Raw genomic sequence first — 9,131 nt, forward strand, 5'->3', positions numbered from 1 at the left:
GATCAGCCAATCATGAGAAAATTGAGTTCATTAACATTTCTGTAAAAATATGTAACTTCAATGGGCTGACATCAGAGTTGGGATGTCCCAAGAATCCTGTTTAGCCTTTTCCCTGCATTTTGTTCAAAGCCTGTGTGATTCACTTGAGTTACAGTGCATTCGGAAAGTATTCAGACCCGTGACTTTTTCCACATTTTGTTACGTTACAGCCTTGTTCTAAAATTGATTCAAATGTTTTTTTCCCTCATCAATCTACAAACAATGCAAAAACGTTTTTGTTGTTGTGTGCAAATGTATTAAAAATAAAAAACAGAAATATCACATCTACATAAGTATTCAGACCCTTTACTCAGTACTTTGTTGAAACAAGCGCCTTTGGCAGCATTTACATCCTTGACTCTTCTTGGGTATGATGCTACAAGCTTGGCACACCTGTATTTGGGGAGTTTCTCCCATTCTTCTCTGCAGATCCTCTCAAGCTCTGTCAGGTTGGATGGGGAGTGTCACTGCACAGCTATTTTCAGGTCTCTCCAGAGATGTGTCTTGGCTGTCTTGGCTGTGTGCTTAGTGTCATTGTCTTGTTGGAAGGTGAACCTTCGCCTGAGGTCCTGAGTGCTCTAGAGCAGGTTTTTGGTCTGACATGCACTGTCAACTGTGGGACCTTATATAGACAAGTGTGTGCCTTTACAAATCATGTCCAATCAATTGAATTCACGACAGGTTTACTCCAATCTAGTTGTAGAAACATCTCAAAGATGATCAATCGAAACAGGATGCACCTGAGCTCAATTATAAATCTCATAGCAAAGGGTCTGAATACTTATGTAAATAAGCTATTTCTGTTTTTTATTTTCAATACATTTGCAAAAATTCTGAAAACCTGTTTTGGCTTTGTATTGTGCGTAGATTGATGAGGAAAAAAGAGGGTTTGTCACCGGTTAGGCACCGGTTAAGTTGATTATCAAGGAGTAACCTATCTTCTCAAAGGGTCATCTTCACTTCTTTATTGTCATCCTAAAAATGACGTTGTCACGAGTTTGATGTCTAATTTAAACATCTCCATTTATCTGAACTAAACATTTTATTAAATCAAATAAAATTGTATTAACCACATGCGCCGAATACCACAGGTTTAGACCTTAAAGTGAAATGCTTACTTACGAGCCCCTAATGAACAATGCATTTTTTTTTTATTAAAGAGCAGCAGTAAAATAACAATAGCGAGACTATATACAGGGGCATACCGTTGAGGTAGTATGTACATGTAGGTAGAGTTATTAAAGTGACTATGCATAGATGACAACAGAGAGCAGCAGTGGTGTAAAGAGGAGGGGGGGACAATGTAAAAAGTCTGGGTAGCCATTTGACTAGATGTTCAGCAGTCTTATCGCTTGGGGGTAGAAGCTGTTTAGAAGCCTCTTGGACATATACTTTGCGCTCTGATACCGCTTGCCGTGCTGTAGCAGAGAGAACAGTCTATGACTAGGGTGTCCTATAGGAATGAGGTCAGAGACCTGGCTGTGTGGTGCCAGGACAACAACCTCTCCCTCAACTTGATCAAGACAAAGGAGATGATTGTGGACTACAGAAAAAGGAGGACCGAGCACACACCCATTCTCATCGTCGGGGCTGCAGTGGAGCAGGTTGAGAGCGTCAAGTTCCTTGGTGTCTACATCACCAACAAACTAACATGGTCCAAGCACACCAAGACAGTCGTGAAGAGGGCTTGACAAAACCTATTCTCCTTCAGGAGACTGAAAAGATTTGGCATGGGTTCTCAGATCCTCAAAAGGTTCTAAAGCTACACCATCGAGAGCATCCTGACAGTTTGCATCACTGCCTGGTATGGTAGTGCAAATGGCCCAGTACATCACATGGGGCAACCTTCCTGCCATCCAGGACCCCTATACCAGGCAGTGTCAGAGGAAGGCGCTAAAAATTGTCCAGACACCCAAGGCATAGACTTTTCTCTCTGCTACCACATGGCAAGTGGTACCAATGCACCAACTCTGGAACCAACAGGACCACGAACAGCTTCTACCCCCAAGCCATAAGACTGCTAAATATTTAGTTTAATATTTAACCAAATAGCTAAATCTGAATTTACACATAAGCTGCTGCTACTGTTTATTATATATCACTTTATTCCTAGTTATATGCACATACAGTATCAACACTCATAGAATAAAGGGTTCCAAAAGGTTTATTGGCTGTCCCCATAGGATAAACTTTTTTGGTTCCAGGAAGAATCCTTTTTGGTTCCAGGAAGAATCCTTTTTGGTTCCAGGTAGAACCCTTTTGGAAAGGGATTCTATATGAAACTGAAAAGGGTTTCCACCTGGAACCAAAAATGGACATTCAAAGGGTTATGCTATGGGAACAACCGAAGAACCCTTTTAGGATCTAGATATTTTTTTCTAAGAGTGTACCTCAATTACCTCATACCCCTGCACATCAACTCGGTACTGGTACCCTGTGTATATAGCCAAGTTATCTTTACTCGCTTTATTATTGCTTGTTTTACTTTTGATTTGATTTGATTTAATTTGATTTGCGGCGAAGTGAAGTGACAGGATGACCAGTATGTCCCCTAGCAGACAGCAGTCCCTGGTCCAGGGTGACCAGTATGTCCCCTAGCAAGGGTGGCATCTGGGGCATCTCACAGTAGACCCCCGTCCAGCCCTGGTAGCACTGGCAGGTGAACTTGTGCTTCATGGCCAGGATGTTGTGGTTGTTAAGATGGCTGCTCACGTGGAAGCTGCGGGCCCGGGTTTCTGCTAATGTAGAAGAAGCGGGGTCGGAGGTAGGCCCCCGAGTCGAAGCTCTTCCTCACACACTTGCCATTCATCTTGTACAGGTCTTGGCTGCACAGCTTGGCTGCTGATGTGACTTTGATGTCATTGTAGCATAAAAGGGCAGTCAATGTACTTCTTCACGGCCAGGCAGTTTTCTGGAGGTACACGTAGACAGGCAGATACACAAACACATAATGCTTCACAGCATAAGTATAGGTGTCACTGTAAGTATAGCTAAAAATAGGTCTGCAGTTAAATGGAAATAGTAGTTATGTTGAATGAACCTTCCTTCTGTCACCCACAGTATGTTCATTACTTCATGTACAGATCTAGGATCTTAATTTTATCCAGTTTGCTACAGCAGAAAAATAATCCTGCATCTACAAGATGCAATTCATTTACATTTTTGTAGGGGCTGATATATTTTTAGTTAGAGCATATCAAGTCTGACATTTAAAGTAGACATTATACACTTTAGAAGCCTTTTTAAACCTTGAATACACTACAAGTTTGGAATTCCTCTGGGCAGGAAAATTCTCAGCAACAAAAAAGTAATCAAATTAAGATCCTACATCTGTACTAACTATCCTTTGATGCGCTTCTCTTTTCTTCTCTAATTCATTGCCTCTTAAAATGGTAATAGAGGGAATCCAGGCTTAATTATGAAATGTCCCATCTGATACACAGAATGAGTTCGGTAAAAACATATCATCATTTGAATTTGAAATAGTGGAAAAATTCCTCCCTTAAGTCCTTCCCCCTGTACAGATGTGGGATCTTAATTTGATCACTCTTTCGTTTCTGAGAATTTTCCTGCACTGCAGGAAATGCAGATGAGCTTCATGATTTACATAAATTCACTGATAACTTGCACTAACACACGGTTCTAATAACAATATTGCACTTTTTATGTAGCCTAATTTTGGCTAGCTAATAGCTTAACCACCGACTAAATGTTCAAATTCTGTTGCTGCAGGATAATTTTTCTGCCACAATAATGGTCAAATTAAGATTCAACATCTGTATATAATTCAAATTAATCCACATCCACACTTCATGTATGACTGATGCGCCTCTTGTAAACAGAATGCAAAAGGACCCACAAAATCCTTTTCGAAAAGAACACCACAGCACTGTCTGTCTGATATAAATCAGGCCATTTCCAAGGCTCCTAATCTCATAAACCACAATGACTGTGCTGAAACATACTATTTTAAGAGACACTGAGAACTGGCTAGGAAGGGAATCCCACGTTGAAAGTGCTTGATGTCATGTCCTGTCATGGAACCCTGTAGACACTAGCTGCTCTTGCTTACTGCAGGCAACAAGACATTATTATGTCATTGTAATTATATTTTCTATACTTTAACGTTGAAGCATGGGTCACATGTTTCATGACTCTCCATTTCATGGTTTCTCCCTGGAGTACAGAAAGAGGCACACTTTTTTCTTAACCAGCACTTTCACATCTGGGTTTGATGATTAGTTGAAGTCACGTGTTGCCAGAAAGTAACAAAACTGTGCCCCGCTGTGGATCCAAGGGATTCGGGATTAAGAAACCCTACTCTATGGAACATTTTGAGTTCGAGCATCTTCGGAGGAGCCCCAAATATCATTCCCAACGCCCCAAGAGCTGCACTCTCTCCAATAGTGTGGACCAGGTCACTCTAGGAGAGATATAAGAGAAGGTGTAACACTCCAAACACATAGAATAGAATAGAAATCCGAAATGGATGATGTTGAGAGATAGATGGGAGGGGTTGAATGGAGCTGAAGGGTGGGACTAATAACAAGATAAACAATGTAAAGCATACGGGATCTGTAAAATGTATATAGGTTCGGAACTTTTGTGAAATAGCATAGTTACAAATAGAAATCAAACTGGATGGACATCAGAAATAGAGGAAGGACTAAGAACAAACAAGAGAGAACTATTGTAAAGTACTGTCTGTAAAATGTGTATAAGATGTATAAATTGAAGGTAAAAGTGTTTATTAGTTTACTCCAATTGGGGGATCGGAAGGGTTTGCGGGAATAATAACAAAGGTATATTCTTTAAAAAAGGATGTATGTCTATATAGGTATGTGTATGTATATATGTGTATATGTATTTTTTAAAATTTTATTTCACCTTTATTTAACCAGGTAGACTAGTTGAGAACAAGTTCTCATTTGCAACTGCAACCTGGCCAAGATAAAGCATAGCAGTGTGAACAGACAACAACACAGAGTTACACATGGAGTAAACAATAAACAAGTCAATAACATAGTAGAAAAAAAAGAATCTATATACATTGTGTGGAAAAGGCATGAGGAGGTAGGCAATAAATAGGCCATAGGAGTGAATAATTACAATTTAGCAGATTAACACTGGAGTGATAAATGATCAGATGAACATGTGCAGGTAGAGATACTGGTGTGCAAAAGAGCAGAAAAGTAAATAAAATAAAAACAGTATGGCGATGAGGTAGGTAAATTGGGTGGGCTATATACCGATGGACTATGTACAGCTGCAGCGATCGGTTAGCTGCTCAGATAGCAGATGTATAAATTTGGTGAGGGAGATAAAAGTCTCCAACTTCAGAGATTTTTGCAATTCGTTCCAGTCGCAGGCAGCAGAGAACTGGAAGGAAAGGCGGCCAAATGAGGTTTTGGCTTTAGGGATGATCACCTGCTGGTGCGCATGCTACGGGTGGGTGTTGCCATCGTGACCAGTGAACTGAGATAAGGCGGAGCTTTACCCAGCATAGACTTGTAGATGACTTGGAGCCAGTGGGTCTGGCGACGAACATGTAGCGGGGGCCAGCCGTCTAGAGTATACAGGTCGCAGTGGTGGGTGGTATAAGGTGCTTTAGTAACAAAGCGGATGGCACTGTGATAAACTGCATCCAGTTTGCTGAATAGAGTATTGGAAGCTATTTTGTAGATGACATCGCCGAAGTCGAGGATAGTCAGTTTTACTAGGGTAAGTTTTGCGGCGTGAGTGAAGGAGGCTTTGTTGCGAAATAGAAAGCCGACTCTAGATTAGATTTTAGATTGGAGATGTTTGATATGAGTCTGGAAGGAGAGTTTACAGTTTAGCCCTGCACTTAGGTACTTATAGATGTCCACATATTCTAGGTCGGAACCATCCAGGGTGGTGATGCTAGTCGGGCGTGCGGGTGCAGGCAGCGAACGGTTGAAAAGCATGCATTTGGTTTTAAATGGCGTTTAAGAGCAGTTGGAGGCCATGGAAGGAGTGTTGTATGGCATTGAAGCTTGTTTGGAGGTTAGATAGCACAGTGTCCAAGGAAGGGCCAGAAGTATACAGAATGGTGTCGTCTGCGTAGAGGTGGATCAGGGAATCGCCCACAGCAAGAGCAACATCATTGATATATACAGAGAAAAGAGTTGGCCCGAGAATTGAACCCTGTGGTACCCCCATAGAGACTGCCAGAGGACCGGACAACATGCCCTCCAATTTGACACACTGAACTCTGTCTGCAAAGTAGTTGGTGAACCAGGCAAGGCAGTCATTAGAAAAACCGAGGCTACTGAGTCTGCCGATAAGAATATGGTGATTGACAGTCGAAAGCCTTGGCCAGGTCGATGAAGACGGCTGCACAGTACTCTATTTTATCGATGGTGGTTATGATATCGTTTAGTACCTTGAGCGTGGCTGAGGTGCACCCGTGACCGGCTCGGAAACCGGATTGCACAGCGGAGAAGGTACGGTGGGATTTGAGATGGTCAGTGATCTGTTTGTTGACTTGGCTTTCGTAGAGATCTTAAAAAGGCAGGGCAGGATGGATATAGGTCTGTAACAGTTTGGGTCCAGGGTGTCTCCCCCTTTGAAGAGGGGGATGACAGCGACAGCTTTCCAGACCAGATCTCAGACGATACAAAAGAGAGGTTGAACAGGCTGGTAATAGGGGTTGCGACAATGGTGGCGGACAGTTTCAGAAATAGAGGGTCCAGATTGTCAAGCCCAGCTGATTTGTATTGGTCCAGGTTTTGCAGCTCTTTCAGAACATCTGCTATCTGGATTTGGGTAAAGGAGATGCTGGGGAGGCGTGGGCGAGTAGCTTCGGGGGGGGGGGGGGGGGCGTGGGCGAGTAGCTGCGCTGTATGCATGCGTGTATGGATATATATATTTACCAAAAAAATATGGGGGATTGGAAATGATGCAGACAATTACATTGGAAGCAACATTCTTTCCGCAATATGAAGCTGATCCTCCCTCTAAAAAAATATTAAAAATAAAAAATAAAATAAAAATAAAAAACACTCCAAACTCAGTCTTCCCCTCAAGTCAGAGTATGTTGAGGTCAATGTTTGCTCCCGCTCCAGTGTCCAGTATTCGTTGATATTTCATTGTTATGTTTTACCTCTTGACCCCTGAATGTCAGAATAGACATCATGGCTCAGTCTAGAACCAGCCCCTAGCAGCTACTCTCAATAGGCACTTTTATACACCTTAAAGGTTTAGATAGGTAAGTAATATCCCACCCAGGCAATCAGAGGGCAAGGTGAAATGTTATATTGCTTATAAGTAACTATCCAGTACTTTCAGATTTACTTACCTACCCTACCTAGGGGTTAGGGACTAGGTTTTTTTCCTGGACAACACCTAGGTGTTGTAAATCAATTAAAGGTCATCTGAGGTCTCGTAGCTGAGACTGTGCATTCCATTCATAGACCTGTGACAGTTCTAGAAGCTTCAGTTGATTAATAGCTTTTTATCCACCACACTGACTAGGGGGCAAAACATGGGGGGAGACGAGACAAGTTTCTTGACAGAGAAATGCAGAGGTTAGGTAGTTTATCACAATGACTGACAGGCAATGAAACACTTACCGCAATGAGAAAAATAGCTAACTTAAGAAAATGTGTTGGAATATTTATCCTTGTCCTAACCACTATTTTTGCTCTTGAACCAACAGCAACGGAAGATATCAGTTTCCCAATATCACCAGTGTTTAGTAATCCTTCTCACCTCTGAGAGGACCGTGAAGGTGTAAGCATAGAAGAGTCTGTAGTAGACAAACACGGGCATGGGGTGAAGTCAGCGTGTGTGATGGACGCAATCCTCATGGCCTCTGACTGGGTAGTGAACGAACTTGATGGTGTTGGCCGTGGACTTGAGTTCGTAGTAGGGACACGGAAGGGTAGAGGACTGTGCTCTCACTTCAAAGCCACACCAGGTGGTCATTATGGATGTGCTCCACGTTAGACATTCACTCTTGCAGCGATGCAAGTGTGTCTTGACACCTTAGTTTTTGAGGTCAGGGAACAGTTTGAAGCCCCAGAGGCCGTCAGGTCGTCAGCTTTCGTCTAACAGTAGAGTGTTGTTCATCAAATAAAATCAAACCAAATCAAATTTTCTTGGTCACATACACATGGTTAGCAGATGTTATTGCAAGTGTAGTGAAATGCTTGTGCTTCTAGTTCCGACAGTGCAGCAATATCTAACAAGTAATCTAACAATTCCACTACAACTAGCTAATACACACAAATCTAAGTAAAGGAATGGAATGAAGGCCTGTCCAGCCTCCTTGACCTCCTTCTCCACCTTGATCTCAGGCCAGCCTAGATGGAGCTTTCGGATCTGCTCCTTGGAGCCCCAGTTGCGCACCCACTGGGCCTCCAGTTCTCCCAGTCAATGACACCCAGGCCTCCTTGTGGAGGATGAGCTTGTCACTGTCAGCCCTGGTCTTGCTCAGGTGCTTGGACAGGCTCTGGTTCTGGGGCAGGCCCCCATTGATGGGGTCCCCAGAGCTGGCTTAATAAGGGTAATAGCCCAGGTGGCTGTGGTAGAAGATGGTGACATTGGGTCTCGTTGAGGTTTGCCACGATATCGATGACACTGAGGTCCAGGTCCACCTTATAATGAAGGCGGCAGGACTCCATGGGGGCGTTCCACACCATGATGAAGGGCCGGGGGGCGTTCCACACACTATGAAGGGCCGGTGAGGGATCAGAGGAGCCTGGGCATGCTTCATCTGCTCACCACCGGCTCTTTCCCTGACCCCAACCCACAACCCCACAACCAGCTGACAGCAGCCAAACAGCGGCATCGCCCACATGGATCAATATGTCATCCTATCCCACATCAAAAGGGAAAAGGACAGGAGAGAAATCACCACATCTTTTTGCGGGGAAAAGTAAACACATCTTGGGCTTAAGTGGGGTTGGTGAATGGACATGTAAGTGAGGGTCACTGAGCTGCACTGCTCAAGATTCAATACACTGTTCTTCTCAGAGAAAGGTGTCATTTCACTTGTCAAGCTCTGTGAAGTCTGCCGGGCTTGGTTTGTCATGTACATGTATGCCTACATTTCCAAATAAAATAAAATA

At 43.1% G+C, this 9,131-nt stretch overlaps 1 pseudogene; it reads right to left on the reverse strand.

The window, feature by feature from the left end:
• Positions 1-2,541: 2,541 nt before the first annotated feature.
• Positions 2,542-8,851, reverse strand: LOC110522740 (annotated as a pseudogene).
• Positions 8,852-9,131: the final 280 nt, after the last annotated feature.

The sequence above is a fragment of the Oncorhynchus mykiss genome, chromosome 30 (assembly GCF_013265735.2).
Source record: "Oncorhynchus mykiss isolate Arlee chromosome 30, USDA_OmykA_1.1, whole genome shotgun sequence".
NCBI classification, from domain to species: Eukaryota; Metazoa; Chordata; class Actinopteri; order Salmoniformes; family Salmonidae; genus Oncorhynchus; species Oncorhynchus mykiss.